The sequence below is a fragment of the Protopterus annectens genome, chromosome 9.part0 (genome assembly GCF_019279795.1).
Source record: "Protopterus annectens isolate FY-2018-M chromosome 9.part0, PAN1.0, whole genome shotgun sequence".
Lineage (NCBI taxonomy): Eukaryota > Metazoa > Chordata > Ceratodontiformes > Protopteridae > Protopterus > Protopterus annectens.
Window position 1 is genome coordinate 1,477,801,536 of NC_056743.1, and position 22,450 is coordinate 1,477,823,985.

The 22,450-nt window shown below is 42.3% G+C and overlaps 1 protein-coding gene across 5 annotated transcripts in view; it reads left to right on the forward strand.

The window, feature by feature from the left end:
- The window catches only part of WIZ (WIZ zinc finger), a 3,168,750-nt gene that overhangs the window by 684,158 nt on the left and 2,462,142 nt on the right, over positions 1-22,450 (forward strand). The gene's annotated exons all lie outside the window — the stretch shown is intronic.

Below are 22,450 nucleotides of genomic sequence, written 5' to 3' on the forward strand. Positions count from 1 at the left end.
TGTTACACCAGAATCCTTTTTAATCCATACTCCTAAGTACTTCATTCTATCATGTCCTCATAAAGATGGATTTTAATGAACCAGTTCATGTGTGGGTACATAGTTTACAGCTATTGTCTTTGTTTTAGCTTTATTTATTTTGTATCCCAAAAAGATCTGAAACTGTCTCAAAATGTTCCACAACACTGTAATGTATTTCTGGTTTTATCACAAATAAAATAATATCACTTGTAAAGAGAGACAACTTTTCTTGATTACCATACCAATTATATCCTTGAATTTCTGTGAATCTTATTTTCTTTGGTGACAGTTCTAAATGTAATGTAGGTAACAAACGGGAAAGAAGACATCCCTGTGTGGTTCCTCTGGTCAAACAGAAATCATCAGAGAGGAACCCACCCACTTTAATTTTCACCTCTGATCCATCATATATCTTCCTAATCAACCTTATAATTGTTTTTCAGGGAATGAAAATGCTTCCACCGCCTTGTTCATAAACTCCAAGCTTACTCTGTCAAATGCTTTCTCTGCATCAAGACCCACCAACAGCAATGGTATTTTCTTCAAATCTGCTTCTGTCTGGATCGTCAGTGTTCTGTTAATGTTGTCAAATGTTTGCATCCCCTCTACAAAACCACATTGATCCATATCTATCAATTTTGCTTCAGCTTTGCCATTGTTTTAGCTATTATAGACATAAACACTTTATAATCATGGTTTAGGATTGAAATGGGCCTGTATGAAGCTGGATCTGATGGTCTTTACCCTTTTTAGGTATTACAGCCACCACCGCTTTCTTCCAGGATGTTGGTGCTTCTTCTCCTCTTAAAACACTGTTAAACAAAACCTTCCAGATCTTCATCAGATTTTTTCCCTCCTTGCTTACTTCCACAGGAATACCATCTATTCCTGGGGACTTTCCTGTGGATTGGTTATGCATTACCAGTTATATCTTACTTCCTCCTATCCTAACTGTTGGTAATTGAGTCTCATCTCCCTCTAACCTGGGCATATTTCTTCTTCTCCTTTTGAATGCTCCCGTTGGGAGTCGCCACAGCGGATCATTGTTCCGCAGAATGAGTGGCAGTAGAGTTTTATGGTGTCGAGTTCCCATCCCAGCACCTTACCATCCTCAGAAGGCACAAACATGCACACACTCACACCTAGGACCAATTGCAAGTGTCCAATCTGCCTGCAGCATGTCTTGGGAATGTGGGAAGAAACCAGAGCATCCAGAGGAAACCCATACAAACACAGTTAGGACATGCAGACTCCACCCAGAAGGCACTTCAGCCAAAAATCAAACCGGAGAACCTCTTGCTGTGAGGTGAGAATGCTAACTACTGCACCACTGTGCCGCCCTAACCTAGGCATATTTAATTCTTCCATAAAGATTTCTATTTGTACCTTTTCTTGATTTCCATATTTCTCTGCTTTATACCGACTTTCATAACATTTTCGAAATGTTTGTATTTCTCTTACAGGATCTCTTGTTATCTTCCTTGTTATAGGTTCCCTAAGCTTGTTAACAGCCATTTCTACTTTCTGTTGTCTGAGTTGTGCTAAAAGTTTTTGTGCCTTAGAATTATCAAAAAAAAAAAACAGTTGCTTAACAGCAGTCTTTATAAACTCACGCATATTATCGAGGTAATTCCTTATTTTCTGTTTAGTATTCTGCAATTAGTCGTCATCTTGTTCTTTTAGATTCCCCCTCTTCTGCAGTACTTTATCATTTGTCAGTCCCTCTAAATAATTATTTTTACTTCGTAACCATATGTCTCTCTCTTTTATTTCTACCCTATTTTTAAACTCCACCTTAATTATATTCCACTCCCTAGCCATATTTTCAGAAGTAATTTCTGTCTTCTCACATAGCTCCTGAATAACCTCCACTACCCATTCCTAAAATTCCTCTTTTTTCAACAGACAGGTGGGACATTGCCAGTGTCTCATTTTTATTTCATTACCACGTGTTTTTATGTTAGTTATTATTGGCACATGATCTGATATAGTTATTGGGTGTGTATCAACACCTTCAATTAAATGCACATGTTCTTGTGAAATGTAATTTCTGTTTAGCCTAGCCCAGTTTTTGTATCTTGGGGAATAATATGTAAATTCACTCTGAACTCCAACTACTGAATTCACGTCTTCCATGCAAAATGTTTTCAGAAAATTCTATAAAAATCTACCCTACTTTGTAATATTTCTCTTCTGGACCCCCCAACTACACCTTCACTGCTACAAATCAAATTCCATTCCCCACCTATAAGCAATATTCCTTGCTGAAAGCTGATTATTTCTCCCAGAATTTTCTTAAGCTCCATTAAAGCAGTTTTAGGTGGAATATAAATTCATGTCAGTGTAATCCTTCTCCCTTGCCTGTAGCCCCTTAGTACTACAAATCTACCATTATCATCTTTTTTATCCTCTTCTATCACTATTGGAGCTTCCCTTGCAGTTAATGTAGTCTTCTTTTTCTTTGTCCCAGATATTCTGCTGAGTAAACCATCCTGAAAATCTTTCTTTATCAAATTCACATGTTGTGCCTGATCCAAATGTTAGACTTGAAGCAAGTTACTCTGTTCTGTATGCCAACGATAAACACAGTTTTCTGTACACTGTGGGTATGCTTATATTAAGAATTTGTGTCTTCTACAAACTCTTACAGTTTGTCTAATTAATGCTGCAACATTTTAAAAAGAACATTAGACTGCCTGACAACTGGAACAGAGACCAAAATGTAGGTTAATCAGTTTAGCTGTCTACTTTTTTTGTTTGTCTTGTATTTCCAGCTGTCTCTCTGTACGACTGTCTGTGACATCTTAGAAACAAAAACAATGTTTGTATTTGTAGACATATATACATAGGTCACTGATCCCGGTGGACCTGTTTCATGCTCTGGCTAGATAGTACAGAATTAAAAGAAATTCGAGAAATATATTTAAGAAACAGTATTTACAAAAATAAACTCAAGTCAATAATTATAAAGTCAAATTGACAGTGAGTTAATATGAAGTACTGTGTTAACAGTATGGTAATTACAGCAATAAAAAGTGAACATGTCAGTAACTGGTAATTGCAACTATAAAAAGTGACATGGCAGTAACTATGGTAATTGCAACTATAAAAAGTGACATGGTGGTAACTAGTTAAACTCAACATGTAACAGTTTACAGTATTTACAGTCAAAACAATATAAAATATAATAAGGGTGACATTTGCTAAAATAGGGTTATTTAGTTACGTGTTGTAGTATTGAGATAATGGGGGGAGGCTCAGTCTTTCTCCATAATGTGCAATTCTTATATAAAATTTCATCCTTACCATCAAGTTAATAAACTGAAATGAGTGAAGGAATTGTTTGAAAAATAAAAAGTAAACAGATGTAATTTTTACTTTTTTTGATCCAGAGTTCCAGTGTTCTTATTGATGCGGAAAATGAAGGAGATGATGGCCAAGCTTGTATATTCTAGAAGAGTCCACCTTTGATCTTGTTTGTTTATGAGTTCCTAAAGCACTGAGTGACTGGTCTGACCTTATCCTTTCTTGCTACTTAGTTTGCTTTTTGTGTGTTATGCATTGCTTTCATGGTTGTGTTTATTATTCCGGTGCTGTATCAATTTAACCAGAAGGAAGTCTGTTACACTTGGATGGGAATTTTTCAGTTGTAGGGCATCCTTATCCATATTAGCTTTGTTTTCTGCTACCCTAGCTAACCCAAAAACCTCACAATGACAGAGGAAAGTCTTTTAAAAAAAGTTTGATTGTGGTTTCAACCAGAGGAAGTTATGAGGACATCAACCATAAACGGACATAACAGCTTTTTCAAAACATTGCCTAATTAATCCAGATGTTAAATATTTCTGGGCACTGTACCATTAACCAGAGTACAGAAACTGTGTTGTTAAAATTTTGTTTTTGATCTGTCCTGGTGGATTAACGCTAAAATTATAGAATTATACAGTCTTTACAAAGCTCTTGGGCCTGCCTACCACTGGGGAGATTCCTTCTGCGCATAACCATACTCTAGGTTGCAATATAGATGTCCTTTTCTGACAGAAAAAGAACCCTGGATTACAGAATGCATACTTTTGTTTATCCAGAAATGTGGTAGGCAAATTTGTTTTACTTTTATTATGTTTTCTACCGTTTTCTGTATGTATTGTGAATAAAATGTATTGCTCCTGAAGGCATATTACTTTATGGTGTATCTTGGAGAGAGTGTAATTGTATCTGTCATGCTAGAATGCTGTATTTACTAGTAAGTAGATTCTTTAAAGAGCCCCTAACACAGCTCAGACCTGTATGCTGTACTATTAATTTGCCTGATACAGTACTGTTCAGTGTACAACATCTCCTCATAGTGGTCTACCACAGTGCATTGGGAGAGTGCCAGCTCAAAAATGCTATAATGAAGGATGTTTCAAAGGGTGCCAAAATATCTCTGTAAACTGAGTGCAACTGTAGGGAGTCTAACTGAAATTGAATTGTGCTACTAAACATGGGTTCTGAAGTAGCAAAGTATAGCACAGCATGACCATGACACTGTATATTAACAACAGCAGGTCGTAGTCCTTTATTGTGTAACAGAAACTGTTTTATGACCTAGAATGCTGTCTAGTGTGATGGACCCACCTCACAATGCAGTGTATTGGCTCAGCAGCAGTTTTTGTAGTAACAGATGAGTACAGTATTTTTGGTTCCCCAAGTTTTCCCCTTCCATAAAGTTCAAGGTCTATCCCTGATAAACTGTTTTGTTTCTCCCCTTCTCTGGAGATCAAGCAACACTAAGAGAGGGAGTCAAGAGTCAGGGATTGTTGACATTTTAGTGTGTGTGTGTGTGTGTGTGTGTGTGTGTGTGTGTGTGTGTGTGTGTGTGTGTGTGTATGTGTATGTGTATGTGTGTGTGTGTAGGGGGAATGTAGTAGATGTTGCAGTGCTTAAATGTCCTCCTGTGTTAACTGACAGATGCAATATAGTTTACCAAAGATGAGATGGATGAGCAGTTTCACAGTGCTTGGCATGAGTGTGGAGTACTTGCTGTCAGCTGGCATTATGCCCCTCAGTCCCTGTTTGTATAGGTGTATGTAATTACTGTTTTGCCAACCCTCTCCAGATGGTGTTTCTTTGGTATGATTGAACCAACTCATTCCGCTGGGATGGGGAACGTGGCATCAGCTGCTGATTCCTATCTGTGGCTGCCTACTCCACCACCTGGAATTGTAATTGAATCCAGTCTGAATGGGATGTAGTTATGGCTCTGTATCATTGCACTGTGTAGCTGGTTATACTAGTACACTTTTTTATTAATATAATTTTATATACATAGGCTTTAAGCTTTAGTCGCAGTGAATATACTGAATGTGTGTTCTATACATTGCCCATGTGGTGTAGATGTGTGTTGCAGTGCCATGCCACATGTTTCAGTGATGGTTTGTATCAGCATACATTTGAGTGAGAGTTCATATCTAGATGTGGCCAAGTATTGTCTACCAGTATGTTGGGTGCAGCGCAAATCAAATACATCTTCAAAACCAGCATGGTAAGAAAAGACTGGGTGAGAAGAGGCAACTGTTAAAACTCGATGCTGAGGTGTTCCCTGGTATACCTTGAACGGGAGAATAAGGGCAGCAAAAGCAGAGATGACAGGCTGTTGTGGGAGATGTGCAGGACATAAGGGCAGTGCAGGTATACATTTGCAGTCCTGCATTTTAAAAGTATGACCTCTGACAGGCATTCCAGATGTTGTAATGGAGTGAGCATTTACCACCCAGGTGAGTCTAGATAGTCAAGCATATAGTGAGCATATTTTTAAAAAAATTTTGAAACTTTTTGGGCCTGTACCCGCCAGCCATCTGGTCTCTCCCAGTCAAGATGGCCATTTAGTCTCCCACATTAAATATCTTCAGTAATGGGAGCAAAGGCTGTCCAAATAGTCCATTGTGCAGGTAACTGTGAGCATTGGTTGTATCCTTAGTTGCATCCCAGCAAAGAGAGCATACTCTATAGTCTCATCCCTTGGTGGGGAGTGGCACACATCACTGAAAGATCAAAACACTATACCTAATGTGAGTTACTGCTGAAGTAGCTTGGTGGCCAAATGTCTGGCCCTGAGACATCCCTTGCAGCATCACCCCTCCTTCAAGGGATAGTAATTATAGATGGTCACAATCTATACCCCTCCTCCTCAGGGTGGACATTCAAGCAAATGCCCAAGCCACTAATCGGACTTGGGTGGTCGTTTGGACCGTAATCAGGGCTTTATCCTTCTATACCAATTGAGCTGGCTAGTGTGTATTTTAATTAATATTTGTCCAATTTTTTGTGTTGGTTTTAGAATAGTAATGCACATTAGTCATCCATTCGTTTTGTAAACCAGTTGTCCTTGTGAAGGTCACAGTAGACAATCATATATATATATATTTTTTGCATGATGTGTATTAATCGTACAGGATTCCTGAGTTGTTGTTCTTAAGGAAAACGTCTTGGACTTTTCTCCTTTACCTTTTCCAGTCTGTAGTGTTTGTTGGTGCCTTCTTACCTAACAGTTAGCTGGAAACAGTGTGCATGTCTTTGTCTGTTTCTGGTGTTTATATGTGTGTGTGTGTGTGTGTGTGTGTGTGTGTGTTTATATTTATGTGTGTGTTTATATTTATGTGTGTGTGTGTCTGTGTGTGTGTAGGATGTAATGTACGGCTGTGTCTTTGTTCTTTGCACTACACTGATAATTAACAGCTGTACCAACTAATCCTGTCTGTGTTTGGGAAGAGCTAGGTTAAATGCAGGTTTCTTTAACACATGCAGTTAGAAAGCATATGTGTTTAGCTGTTGTGTTAAGTTATCTTACAGTAGTTTACCACTCTCACATCACTTTCAAAATGTTACTTTATTTTCATTATTTATTTACCTTTGTTAAAGCCCCTTTTCAGCAGAAATATGGGGGAAAGCTCCACATGTTGCAAAAAATGTCAGTAGATGTCATTAATAAAAAGCAGATAGTCATAATCATGATAAAATAATTAGACATAGCCTAGTGTGGGGAGAAATGCATCACAATTAAAAATGACAGTATAAATGGTAATTAATACAATACATATAAACCTGGTACAAATCAGACATAGTCAAGTCTGAAAACATTACATGCAATACAGGTATTTAGCAAGTTGACAGATTGGTAAATAGGTTTATAGGTAAAAAATATTTATAGACTACGATCTTGTTTTTCAAATGGTACAGTAGGCTGGTTGTATGTCATATAAGCAGCACAGGGAATAAAACTATTATTTGCTCGATATTTGGTATGCAGTACAGGTGCATAAGTTAGATCTGTAGTTTGACTGGGCAGTAAGAAATTAAGCTAGAGGAGGCTGCTGTTGATATAGATACATATTATAGTTATGCGGTTCTAATAAAAGTTTGTTAATAGCGAGAAAACATGACCAGAGGGCGTGATACAGAGAGGAGAAAGTGGTGGTAGGGGAAGTGGTTCAGTTTGTGTTTGCATGTCAGACAAAGATATGGAATTATTTACACTTGAAGTAAATTATTGAATGCATTAATATGTTGTGTCTTTATAAGCTACCCTGATGTGGAATATGAGCATAGTCATAAGGTGGTCAGATGTTTGCTTCAGGTTGGATTTAAAGGGTTTAGTCTTGTTCATTTGTTTCGGGGGAGTAGTAAATTGTTTGACAGTTTTGAGACCGGAAGTATTCAAAGTAACACGGTACGGAAATGGAGATGTAAAAAATCAAAGCCTGTATCCTTGACTACAGGAAGCAACTCGCTGAGAATTTAGACCCCTAATCTTCTTCAGTAGCTGCCAGGCCTTTATTTTCTGATTTCTGTCATACAGTAATACCAGTCATTAGGGTTTCATAGTTCAACAGAAAATGTGTGTCAATAATGCCAGTCATTAGATTTTCAGAGTGCTTAAACCCTGTTTTTAAGTGAATTAGACCATGCTGCCTCTTACCTGTCGCCAGCTTTGCAGAACATCTCTGATTCTGTCAGATACTTATGCATGTCCGTCATTTACAGGTCCGGCGGTTAGTGCAGAAGACTGATTCTCTGGGCTCAGGGTATGATTCTTCACACCTTCATTTGATTATTGCATGACTTTGAGTAAGTCACTAAACCAGACATTGCCACCAGGTCATTATTGAAAAAGAACAGTTTGACCAGTGGACTGGTCCACAGATAAGTTAAAAATCATATTTTTTCCCCATGATTGCAATCAGCCAATAACACTTGTCATTAGAGTTGCATAGGTCTTCTGTACAAAAAATGCATGTCCATGCAGTGCCTGTTGTTCTATTAACCTTTAAAGTGAATTACATTTATCTGGAACTTAAGGCTATGTGCTGTTACGAAATGTTTCCTGCAGTCAAAAATGCAGTGTTTGAGTCATTCCATTTCCATTTGCTTACTGTGTGACTTTTAACAAGTCACTTTTGGGTTGCCCCTGAAAAGCTGCTGTTTCTCCAGTGGGTTTAACTGATTAATAACATACGTATTACAAAATAATATTTTAAAAAATGTCCCTTCTTGCACCCCCAACCATCTCTCCCCCCATTATTTCTGGCTTTGTGAAGAATTCCTGAGCAAAAAGGTTGAGAGGTATTTGGTCTTTTCCTTGTAAACATCATGACTCTCCAGCAAATTGTTGTGGATTGCAGTCATTAAATAATGACAGACATGTGAGATTCAAATGTTGTATTTGTCAGAAAATGCTTGCCAATGCAAAGCTTGTTATTATAGCAACTTTTTACTCTTGTGGGAGGAGAGGCTAGATTCTGCCCTTCTGCGCTGGGAATTCCTGGTTAATGGCTTATTGTGCCTGTTTATTTGATCTGTTTCTTTCTGAAATTTGTGGCCTTGTTGCTGTAACCCAGAAGTTCGTAGTTTATTGGCCATTTTTGGGCTAATTTCTCTCTCTTTCATTCCCTGCTATAAAAACTGCATTTACGTGGTTTTGCATGCCGGGCAGCGCCGGTTAGCTAGGGTTAAACTATTCCCGGCTCCACAAAGTATACTCTTCAAATTTTCCCTTTGAACTAGACAAACTTTCAACTTAAGCACTCAAACCATTCATTTCACAGCCCAGCACTTGCTCAAAACTCATAGCAAGCACTTATCAACCCTAGCACTAGACTCCCTATACTGTCCAGAAGGACAAGGCTCTCTATTCGTCCCTATCAGCCAGTCAGTAAAACAGCTCACTTTGCCTGTTCAGGCATGTCCAAGGGGCAGTTTCAGGTGTATTCTCCAGTCCAACTGGTGAATCTGGGCATTTTGAGGCAATGTTACAACTTCCTCATGTACACAGACAACCCTCTCCTCCTACCACCAAACACTAATATATGCGAGAGATGCAATTATACAGCCAAACTGGAGGCAAAGCTCTCTCAACCCAAGACTGGAACTGACAGTCAAGAGGAGAAGGAAAATACTTGCAACACACCACCAGTCTCACATAGACCTACTAAACCAACACTGGCAAATAACACACATAAATACACAAAAACATACTCAGAGTCTCTAAATAAAGATCTGCAAAAGCAACAGAGACCTCCAAAGCAGACACCCAAGCAAACTCCACACCCCATCACAAACCATGAAACACATACTTTACATAATCAGTGTGCCACGCAGTCACAGCCCTTAAGGCAAAATAACATACCCAACACACTAGTACTAGGCAACTCTATAGTCAGGCACACTGATGTCCCTCTAACTAGGCTGGACAAGGAGAAGGTTACAGTTAGCTGCCTTTCGGGTGCCAGGATCCGCCACATAACACAAGCACTCAGGTCGCTCCAGAACAAGTACAAATATGACTCTGTCATTGTCCATGTTGGTGTGAATGACCTGAGACGTACCTCCCTGGACTTCATGAAAAGAGACATGGAAGAGCTCTCTGATCACGTAGCCCAGGCCGGTATGACCCTGACCCCAAGTAGCATCCTGCCCTCACCAAGAATGATGCCACAGTATAAAGAAAAAATAATCAATTTCAACAGTTGGCTAAGTTTCTGGTGTCATTCAAAGGGGATCCAGTATCTGTCCACTTGGGATGACATGCTCAACAAGCCACATTGCTTTGCAAGAGATGGCTTGCACCTATCACCCTTAGGCTTTCAAATACTGGCCAAGGCTTTTGCTGCCCCCATAGTGCCTTTTTTAGACAAGGCTCAAAAGACAAACCCACCTCCGTAAATAGCACAAGTAACCAAAAACTGAGGGTAATGCTACTCAACTCCAGAAGTCTAAACCTCAAAATGCATGCACTCGAGGCACTCCTCAGTATGGAGAACATCAATATCGGTGCAGTAACAGAAACCTGGTTTAAGGCTCCAGAGAGCACCCCAGCACTACCAGGCTATAACTCATACCATACTTTTCAGCCACAGAACCTGGACCGAAACACAAAAGACAGGGGTGTGTCCATATTCATCAAGGATACCCACACCTCCAGGTTAGTGGCACAGCACAATGCCTCAGAGATCATCCATGTGCAACTAACAGCAGGCAAAACTGCAATTCAAATTGTAGCTTGCTACAGATCACCCACCATGACCCAGGACCCCCATTCCGTGTTTCTGGAGACACTGGAAAATATGAATGTCCTACCAAACACCCTAATATTGGGTGATTTAAATTACCCAGACATTAACTGTGAGAACTACTCAAGCACTAACTCCCTTGCCCAACGCTTCCTACAATTTATAAACTCGAACGCCTTGGATCAATTGGTCAACACCCCCACCAGAGGTGACAACATATTGGACCTGGTCATCACCAACATGGTTGACTGGTATTCTACACCGGAGGTCAACCCCTCGCTAGTGAGATCAGACCACAGACTAATCACTCTGGATATCCACATTCTGCCCCCACCCCCAATCAAGGAAACCACAGTGAAAAACTTTTCAAAAGCAAACTTCATGTTACTTAAGACCAAGGTGGGTAGGTTCACAGCTCCCATGCTAAAGGACAACGCTGTCCAAGCTGCTGAATCCCTTACAAAGGCACTGTATGAGCACCTGCAAGAATGCATGGATCGTGCTATCCCAAGCAAAACCAAGACTCACTCCTCCAAGAAAAGGAAACCAGTCTGGTGGACCCCTGCCATAAATAAGCTATACAGTAGAAGGAGGAAACTAGTACAGAAAAGAGTAAAATCCCAAGAAGGAAAGACATCCCTGATCAGTATCAGCAAGAAACTACGATCCCTCATAAAATCATCCAAGGCTAGCTTCGAAAGAAAAATTGCCAAGGACTCCAAAGATAACCACAGAGCGTTCTTTAGCTATGGCAAGAACCTAAGTGGAAACTCTCATATCTGCTCTGAGTTAGTGTAGAATGGCACAAAATACACTGAACCAACTGATATTGACAACATTCTGGCACACAGGTTTAGTGCAAACTTCACCCCCCTCTCACCCCCTAAAGGGCCCATAACCATACCAGAAGAATGTAGAGCCCCGGCAGTCAGAGGCAGACAGGTTAAAACAGCCCTATCCAAAGCCAAAAACACAACTTCAATGGGACCGGGCGGTGTCCCAGGCTTTGTCTTACATGAGCTCCAAAATGAACTAACCCCTCACCTAAACACACTGTTCAAACTCAGCCTCTCTGCAGGCTACGTAGCCATAGAGTGGCGCACAGCAACAGTTATCCCGCTCCACAAAGGTGGAGCCACAATGGACCCCGGGAACTCTCGCCGTATAAGTCTGACTAGCCTGGTCTGCAAGGCTATGGAGCGTATCATCATGGAATTCATTAACAGAGACATTGGGAACCTCCAAACATTGGACCCTACCCAGTTTGGCTTTGTTAAGGGCAGATCATGCCTCATAAACCTGGTGGACTTCTTTGAGACAATTACCAAGGCTTTAGATGAGGGAAAGGAGCTCCACACAGCCTACCTAGACCTCGCAAAGGCTTTCAACACCATTCCCCATTCTGGTATTATAGACAAACTCACCAGCCTGAACATAACCACCTACGTCACGAGATGTATTGGCAGTTGGCTCACAGATAGAACCCACATGGTGAGAGTTGCAGGCTCTAGATGTCCTTCAAGGATGCATCTGCAGTCATAACATATGGGTTGTCCTGCCTCAGGCAGCCCTTCGGTCGGCCGGATTCCAAAGTCTGGGTCTGGCCTCGGCTGATGTCGCACTTTCCCCGACGTCAGAGCGTCTGGGGTATAAAAGCATCAGCCGACACCATTTTCCTCAGTCTTTCTTGCCGCGCGGTGCCCGAAGCAGAAGCTGTTCGCAAGTGCCGGTCGGTCAGATCCAGAGATTTCAGCTACCGAAGACTTAGAAAAAAGCTAAGTACCCCGTTGGGGACTCTTTCTTGCCTCAGCCGATGTCAGACAAAGTAAATAATTGTTTAACTTGTGGGAAACAAATACCTCATAAGGATTTCCATTCCTACTGCCTTCCTTGCTTAGGCCCAGACCATGACGTATCAGCCTGTTTAGCCTGTGCCTCCTTCAACCGACAAACTCTTAGACGTCGGTCGGAGTTTGCAGAGGATTTTTTTGGAGCCGCTTTTGCTTATAAAATGCCGTCGGAGACTCCGACTTCGCATATGGTCAAAAAACGCAAGGAAAAGGACCGACACTGGCCCGGTTTCAGCTGAAACCACGGCTAGGCCTACCGCGAGTGTCTCGCTTTCGGCCGAAACCGAGTCCACGGCGATTCCTTCATCCGAAACCATACTTCCGACCACCGAGGCCAGAGAGGCCTCAGCTGAGTCAGCTTCAGAACTCCCTACCGAAGCTAGTGTTCAGGAATTGTCCGACACCATACCTTTGGACATTTCTACCCCTGCACGTGGGGCAGCTAGGCCCCCAGCTTCTATGTCTATTAAAGCCTTTTCCAGGGCTAAAGCTGCCAAACTTTCAAAAGCTTTGCCTGCCAAATCTACATCCCAGAGGCCTTCCTCTAGTTCTCAGATCCTCAGCCTTGCTGAGAACCTTATCTCCTTAATTAGGGGTTCACAACCTCACCCAGACAGGGCCTCTCAACCTCCTCCAGACAAAAGGCCCAGGACTGAACCCTCTGAACCTCACTCCTCAGATTACTCCACTGATGGATCTGACTTGTCAGACCACCAGGAAGGGGCTTACTCGCCTTATGAGGATTCAGATGCAGAGGAATCTATCCCTTTGGCCTCCCCTCCTGAATAATTTTCTTTTGGGGAGACTTTACACTCCATGAGAGAACACTTTCAATGGCAAGGTCAGGATTTCTCTGATTCTAGAAAAAGATTAAGGACCTTTTTGCATTTGCCTCAGCATAGGCCCTTAGCTATACCTCCTGTTCTAAATGTAATTGATGATGTGTACAATTATGTCAGTACAGCCCCTGATTCTCTTCCTCCGGCCCCTGCCAAACCTGACAGATATTACAGGGTCCCGGATTCTCATTTCCATCTGTATAAAGCCCATGCTGCAGACCCAGAAACTATTTCTCAGGGCCCTAAAGGGGTTGCAGCCTACTGCCAAAAATCCCTACCCTCTGAAAGAGAGTCTAGAGCTTTAGAGAGATGGGGAAAAAAGGTGTATACATCTGCAACTCTTTCTGCCAGGACATTAAACTGTCAATTCCATATGATACAGTACCAAGAGGTTTTGTTAGATCAACTGAATAAGAAACTTTCTTCTCCTGAACCCTTAGACCGTAAATCCCTTCAGGATTTGGTACATAACTCACAACAGGTTAGTAATCATTTTTTAAAATGTGGCTATGATGCACTGGAGGCTTCATTTAGATCAGCTATGACTGGTGCAGTTATTCATAGGCATGCCTGGCTGAAGGAGCAGTCTTTGCCAGACCATGTCAAAGCTAAACTCCTCGATGCTCCAATGGAGAAACAAAATCTATTTGGCTCCCCTGCACAGGAGATTCTAAAAAAGGTTGAAGAAAAAGCAAAATCAGTGCAAACAGTTAAAGATTTCCTGCAAGTTCAACCACCGAGGTTCAGCAGAAACTGGCCTACAAAGAATTGGTCCTTTCCAGACTCTACCAGAGCCCAGAGAGGCAGGAACAGGCGCCCTAGAGGCATAGGTCAATCGAAGGGCTCCTACAGAGGCCGCCAGTGGCAGCCTGCCAACCAGAGGAGTAGTGCAACTGCTACAACTACAACCACTACTACAGGACAGACCCAATGACTTGACTCTGATTCCACCTACCAGGGATCAACTGAAAGCACCCTTGGGCGGAAAGCTGGCTTTATTCTCAAAAAACTGGCATTGCATTACAAAGGATACATGGACATTGCAAATAATAGACAAAGGATACAGGTTTCACTTCCACACTTTGCCAAAAAGAAGCGGAAGGCCAAACCTTCCACCAAATCAGAAGGCAGAGGCTTTAAGACAAATCAGCAATTTACTTCAGATGAAAGCCATAGAAAAGGTACCATGTTCAGAACAAGGCCAAGGATTTTACTCCAGACTATTCCTTGTACCAAGAAAAGAAAACCAATGGAGGCCTATTCTCGACCTATCCGCACTGAACACTTATCTCATTGTGCCAAAATTCAAAATGCTGACCCTCCAGCAACTTCTTCCCATGTTGGGCAAGGAGTCTTGGCTGGTGACTCTAGATCTCAAGGAGGCATACCTGCACGTCCCTATCCGACCAAAATGCAGAAGACACCTCAGATTTCTTGCAGGATCAGAGCATTATCAATTCTCAGCATTGCCCTTTGGCTTATCTACTGCGCCCAGAGTATTCACGAAATGCCTGGCATCAGTAATTGCACATTGCAGACTTCAGGGAATTCAAATTTATCCATACCTGGATGACTGCCTAATACAAGCGGACAACAAGAAAAAATTGTTAAGGGACTTGGCCTATGCCATACACCTGCTACAGACCTTGGGATACACAGTCAACATCCAAAAGTCAAGACTACTACCATCCCAAAGGATAACCTTTCTGGGTGCAGATCTGGACACAATCACCCAGATGGCTTTTCTCACAGAAGAAAAACAAAAACAACTTCCAGATTACTTCATGACTCTGTCAAGACAAACTCAGCTCACTGCAAGGAAAGTCCTGCAGGCCCTGGGTTACATGGCATCTTGCATAATTTTAATCCCACATGCCAGGCTGCATATGAGGAAATTACAATGGTACCTAAAGAATGTATGGTCTCAACACAGTCACAGTTTAGAAACCATGATACCAATCATTCCATGCCTTCAAAAGGAATTCCTGTGGTGGGCTCAGGCCTGCCAGTCCAACAGAGGGTTGCCTTTCAACAAACCAAAAACAAGGCAGACCATCACCACGGATGCCTCAGACCGAGGATGGGGAGCACACATGGAGGACAAATGTATCCAAGGCCTATGGCCTCAAGGGCAGCTAAGCATGCACATAAACCAAAAGGAAATGCTGGCAGTGAGGCATGCAATCGAGGCATTCAGACCCTTCCTCCAACAAGGACATCTGTTAATAAGGACAGACAACACAACGGTCATGTGGTACATAAACAAACAGGGAGGCACACATTCCTACCCTCTATGCCGGATGGCTATGAATCTGTGGAATCTATGCCTGAATCTCAATATCCAGCTGCAGGCCCAATTCGTACCAGGAAAAGAAAATGCACTAGCAGACAGATTAAGCAGAACTACCATGGATGCACACAAATGGATGCTGCATCCAGACATCTTCAAACTCATAACAAAGACATGGGGAATGCCGGAGATAGATCTGTTCGCCTCCCCACTCAACCACCAACTGAAGACATTCTGCTCAAGGACATACCACCCACAAGCTTGGAGGGTGGACTCTCTCTCTTTCAACTGGAATGCCCTTACAGTATATGCCTTCCCACCTCTCCCATTGATGTACAAGGTTCTACTGAAGATCAGGGAGGAACAGCCAAAAGTGATACTAATAGCTCCGGACTGGCCAAGACAACACTGGTATCCATTATTGAGAAGCATGTCTCGGACAAAATCATGGCCTCTCCCCCTATGGCCTCTTCTTCTGACACAGAACAATTTCAAGACCCTGCATCCCAACTTGAAAACATTGCAGCTAACTGCCTGGAAAATTCCTTAAACCTCAATCAAACTATTTTATCTCAGAGGGTGAAGGACATTATCCTGGAGGCTCGCAGGCCCTCCACAAGGAAGACATACTCAGCCAAATGGAAGAGATTTCTCATTTGGAGCACATCAAAGGGCACGGATGTCACAGTGGCAAACCTAACACATATCCTGGAATACTTAGCAGAATTGTTCCACAATGGCCTGTCCTATTCTTCCATTAAGATTCATGCTTCAGCAATCTCAGCAGAATACAATGTGGATCCACCTATCTTCTCACACCCTCTCCTCAGACAATTTCTGAGAGGGATAAAGAATATTAAACCTCCAAGAAGACCCCCTCTACCTGCCTGGGATCTCAACTTTGTGCTGGAGAAACTGACACTACCTCCTTTTGAACCAGCAGCATCAGCGGATCTACAGTTTCTATCTTGGAAAACTGCATTCCTTCTGGCAATCACTTCAGCAAGAAGAGTATCTGAGTTACAAGCATTAATGGCAGTGCAGCCTTTTCTTATTTTCCACCAGGACAGAGTGTCACTAAGAACCAATCCTACTTTTATGCCAAAGGTGGTATCTAGGGTATCCTTGAACCAAGCTATTCACTTGCCTACGTTCTTCCCTAATCCACAGAATAGAGGGGAAAAACTGTTGCACACCCTGGATATACACAGACAACTACGCTACTACTTGGACAGAACAAAAACTAGCAGAAAAACTGACCAGCTTTTTGTAGCATATGCAACTGGGGTGCAAGGAAGAGCAATTTCCAAACAGACAATTTCAAAATGGATAGGAAATTGCATTCGCTTTTGCTACTCCTTTCATGGAAAGACAGTTCCTGAAAATATCAGGCCTCACTCCACAAGGGCCATGGCCACCACTACAGCCTTCCTACGTGGGGTGGCTACCAAGGACATTTTAGAAGCTGCTACTTGGAGCTCCGTGCATACATTTGCCAAGCATTACAATCTGCCTTTATACTCTAGATCCAGAGCAGGGTTTGCAACTGCAGTCCTGCAGGGGATCTTAACTACACCATCTTTTTCTTAGTACCTCCTCCCCCAGATTGGCTATGGTATTCTACCCATATGTTATGACTGCAGATGCATCCTTGAAGGACATAGTACAGTTTTGTACCTACCATAAATGTAGATGTCCGATAGGTATGCATCTGCAGTCAGGATTACCCTCCCTCCTTCCCCTCTGTGGTAGTCCTAGGGTGCTTACCCCTCTTTTAGCTAGCTGGGGGAATCTATTATGGTGTATTTGTTTGTTTATACATGTATATAATTTGCAAATGTTTGGAAATTTTCAGCATTTATCCAAATTTAGCCTTCCTAGAGGGCACCTGGTATCTGGGGCAAGAAAAACTGAGGAAAATGGCGTCGGCTGATGCTTTTATACCCCAGACGCTCTGACGTCGGGGAAAGTGTGACATCAGCCGAGGCCAGACCCAGACTTTGGAATCCGGTCGACTGAAGGGCTGCCTGAGGCAGGACAGCCCATATGTTATGACTGCAGATGCATGCCTATCGGACATCTACATTTATGGTAGGTACAAAACTGTACTGTCTGACTCTAAACCGGTTACAAGTGGCATCCCCCTGGGCTCAGTCCTGGGACCCCTCCTGTTCGGTATATACTTCTCAGAGGTACAGGCAAGCACAGGAGGACTATAGCTGACCAAGTTCGCAGACGACTGCAAATTGGGGGCCATAATTGACTCTCTGGCTGATACAGACATCTTCCAGAAGGGTCTCACTAAGACGGATACCTGATGTCAAAATCGTGGCCTCAAGCTAAATGCCAAAAAGTGCAAAGTCATCCCCTTTGGAAAAAACAAAGTACCCGTGAACTACCACATACGTGGTAGTCCCCTAAATACAGAAAATGTAATAAGGGATCTGGAGACCCCAAGTAGATAGTAATCTCTCCTTTGATAGTCATATTGCCAAGGTGGTTAGAAAATCCTTCTATGTGGCTCACCTAATCATAAAAGGGTTCGCATCTAGAACAAAAGAGGTTATTGTGCCCCTCTACTCATCACTCGTCAGACCCATCATAGAGTACAGCATCCCATTTTGGATGTACCTTACAAGACACCTGCAACTGAAAGCTGGAAAAACCACAGAAGTACCTCACCAAGAGGATTACTGGCCTCAAACAAATGCCCTATGCAGCCCGACTGAAGAAACTCCAGCTGTACTTGGTTGCATACCCCTTACTCAGAGGTGATCTCTGCCTGACATACAAGGCCATGTCCAACCCAGAATTGATGGACATGCTCCACCTAAAAAAAAAAATCCCCAAGAGCCACACGTTCTAGGGTTCTAAACCTCACCACAATGATAAATAGGATGTGCTGGAGGGATAGATTCCTGTCCCAGAGACTCCCCATGCTTTTGAACAGGATTCCAGTCTACATTAGGCAGAGCCCCTCACTAACACTCTTCAAGATAAACCTTGACGAGTGGATAGGAAACAGAAAATTTACCCTGGGGATCACTGCAGTGGCACTGCTGGACAAAGGCACAGGAAACTAATCTAAGGGGGTGGCAAAAGCGAACACATTCTGGCTAGGCTTATAGATGCCCTCGGGCAGATAGCCTAGTACTTACCTATGAACCTATAAGATAAACATTTAAAGGAGAACTCCACTCAAAAGTCAAGTTTTTCTTTCCAAAAAGTGATTTTCCTTCACTGTAATCTATCACTGTAAACACTTCACATACAGAAAAAAATCATTTAATAATTATGTTTGCCTTTCTTTCCTGCATTTGTTTCATCTTTTACTTTGCAAAAGCTACTAAGACTGGCAAAGTAATTAGGTTAGGTCACTTATTCCGAATACAGAGCCATATTATCTTAAGGCACATTTAAATTCCATTGTTTATCAGTTACAGATTGCCAGCATCACACCTCAAATAAAGAGTGTAACCTGGAGTCTGAACAAAGGTTGGGCATTCATGCTTAGTTTTTCGGATTCAGGTGTTTTTCTCTTTAATCAAACTCTCAGTGCTACAAAGAAAGAGAGAGGGGATAAGTTCATCTAACACTTCTTATTTATGTCACTGTTTGATTTTGCATTTTTACTACACTTTATTTTTTGTAGAAGTGCATCATGTTTCTTTTGGTGTTTTGCATTGCATACAGTGTTTTGTTGAGACAAGTCAGTGAGTTGGTAAAGAAGGTTAACATCAAAGGCTTTCACATTTAAAACTGTGACTGGAACACAAACCATCTTAACTCAAGTAACACCTATTAATCACAGGGGTTAGACTTATCATACTTGAGTAGTGAACTACAGTTGTTACTTTGAAACGAACCATTAACTCAGCTACATGTTCAAGCCTATTATTCAAACATTCCTTAAAATGTTGTAACAGAGATGGCCACTAATGAAAGTCAAGCAAAATAATTAAAAATGTGGCTTGACTGTGACAGTGAAAATAGGCAGTCACAGCAGTGTTGAAAACTACAGTAAAAGATCCCCTCATCATAATGCATCATGATTATTTTTTTCTGTCCCTCTGACATGACATCAGGAACGCAAAGGCATTGACTTTAAAACAAAATCATGCTATCAATGGCAGCATGTTTTCCGATCATTTTTGGGTATATCAAATTAGAAAATAGTATTAACCACTTACTGTGATACAGTCATTAGTAATGCAGAAAAGTTCAAGATTTGTTGAAAAACTTGTTTTTTTTGTTTTTTTTGGTTTTTTTTCAGTTTTTGGGTGCAGATCTCCTTTAAACTCTGCTGTTAGGTCTTTGTCTTTGGTACTAGAGCTAAGACGCTGAGAGGGCAGAGGGGAGCCGCAATGGATTGCACTCTGTGGTTCATAGGTGTGTACTAGGCTAATGGCCCTGGAACCTTTACAAGCCTAGCCATAGGATCTCCCTGGCATAGTGCCACCCGACCTTAGTTCCCAGTGCCCCTGTCGAGTAGAGCCACTGGAGTTATCCCTAGGGTGAATTTTCTGTTTCCCATCTACTCATCAAGATTTCTCTTGAAGAGGATCAGCTAGGTGCTCTGCTTGACATGTATGGGAAGTCTATTCCATAGCATGGGCAGTCTCTGGGTTATGAACCAGTCCCTCCAGCATGTTCAGGTAATTATGGTAATGAGGTTGAGGTCTCTGGAGTGTGTGGTGAGGGATTGGGATTTCTTTAGATGTAGCATTTCTAACAGAGCTGGGTCAGACATGGCTTTGTAAATCAAACAGAGATCGCCTCTAAGTAGGCGATATGAGACAGAGAATAGTTGGAGTTTTTTGAGTCTGTCCATATAGGACAAGTGTTTAAGGCCTAGGATCCTCTTTGTGAAGTCCTTTTGCGGCCTCTCCAGTTGTTGCAGGCTTCTAGCGAGGTACATGCTAAATGGGGCATTGTACTCGATGAATGGCCTAATGAGGAAAGAGTAGAAGGAGACAATGACCTCTTTCTTCCTGGATGCAAAACCCTTAGTAATGAAATGTGCCACATAGAAGGACTTTCTGACTACAGTTGCAATGTGGTGATCAAAAGAGAGGTTGCTGTCAACCTGTGTTCCCAGATCTCTTATAACGCCTTCTGTGTTCAGTGGACTTCCATCCATGTGGTAATTCATGGGAATGGGGTTTTTCCCAAAGGGGATGACACATTTTTTGGCATTGAGCTCAAGGCCATGGTTCTGACACCAGTCGTTGATCTCAATGCGGCCATTCTGCAGGATGTCAACATCACTTGGGGATTTAATAATAGCTCCCAACTTGCAATCGTCTGCAAACTTTGTCAGCCAGAGTCCCTTCGTGTTGGCCTGGACTTTAAAGAAGTAGATACCAAACAGGAGAGGACCCAGGACCGAACTCTGTGGGACTTCACTCGTGACTAGTCAGCAGTCTGACTTGGAGTCAGCTACTTTTACACAGTGGGTTCTGTGAGCTAGTTTGCAACCCACCTAATGATATAGGGGTTAATGCCTAGCTTAGTGAGTTTTTCTATGATTGCTGAGTGGGGAATAGTATCTGAAGCCTTGGCCAGATCAAGGTAGGCTTTATGAACCACTTTGCCTTCATCCACAGCTCTGTTGACTGACTCAGAGAAGTCGACCAAGTTGATAAGGCATGATCTACCCTTCACAAAACCAAACTGTGTGGGATCCAGAGTTTGAAGATTCCCTATATCCTTGTTTATTAGGTCCATGATGATGCATTCCATAGCTTTGCATATCAGGCTCGTCAGGCTAATGGAGCGATAGTTCCCAGGATCTGTAGTCACTCCTCCTTTGTGGGGAGGGATGACTATAGCAGTGCGCCATTCAGTAGGGACAAAGCCTGAGGTGAGGCTGTGATTGAACAGGGCACACAGGTGAGGTGTGAGTTCACTCTGCAGTTCATGTGGAACACAGACAGGGATATTGTCAAGTCCCATAGAAGCTGTATTCTTGGCCTTGGACAGTGCTGTTTTAACCTGTGCAGCAGTAATACTGGGTGCCTGGCAATGTACTAAAATTGTGATTGGTCCTTGGGGGGGGGGAGTTGGCACTGAATCTGTCGGCCAGTATACTGGCAATATCTGTTGGCTTGGTATAGGAGGTACCATTGTGCAGTAGCTCAGAGCAAATCTGGGTATTGCCGTGGAGATTCTTTACATATCTATAGAAGGCCTTGCTTTCGTCGTTACTATCTGCTGCAATTCTGTTTGCATAGGTAACTTTAGAGGATTTGATGAAGGCTCTAAACTTTTTGTTGAGGCTGATAAAGGAGTTTTTCCAGTCTTGGGACTTCACCTTATTCCACATTAATTTCCTCCTCTTGTTGTAGAGTTTGTTTATGGTAGTGGGCCACCAGATTGGCTTCCTTTTTTTGGAGGAGAGCACCTTGGTTCTATTGGGTATGGCAAGATCCATGCATTTGTGTACGTGTTCGTACAGTGCAGTGGTGTATGATTCGGCAGTCATACAACTATTCTCCATTTGCATGGGTGCCGTGAAGTTAGCCACCTCTGTTTTTAGGAGCCCAAAGTTAGCTTTGGAGAAGTTTTTCATGGTGTTCCACATGGCCATGGCCTCAAGCTAAATGCCAAAAAGTGTATAGTCATCCCCTTTGGCAAAAACAAAGTGCCCACAAATTACCACATAGGTGGTAATCCATTAAGTACAGAAGAAGTAATTAGGGACCTGGGGACCCAAGTTGATAGCAATCTCTCATTTGACAACCACGTGGCCAAAGTGGTTAGAAAAACTTTTTATATAGCCCACCTAATCATGAAGGGATTCACATCTAGATTAGGGGAGGTCATTGTGCCTCTTTACTCATCCCTCATCAGGCCCATAATCGAGTACAATGCCCCTTTTGGGATGTACCTTACCAAACACCT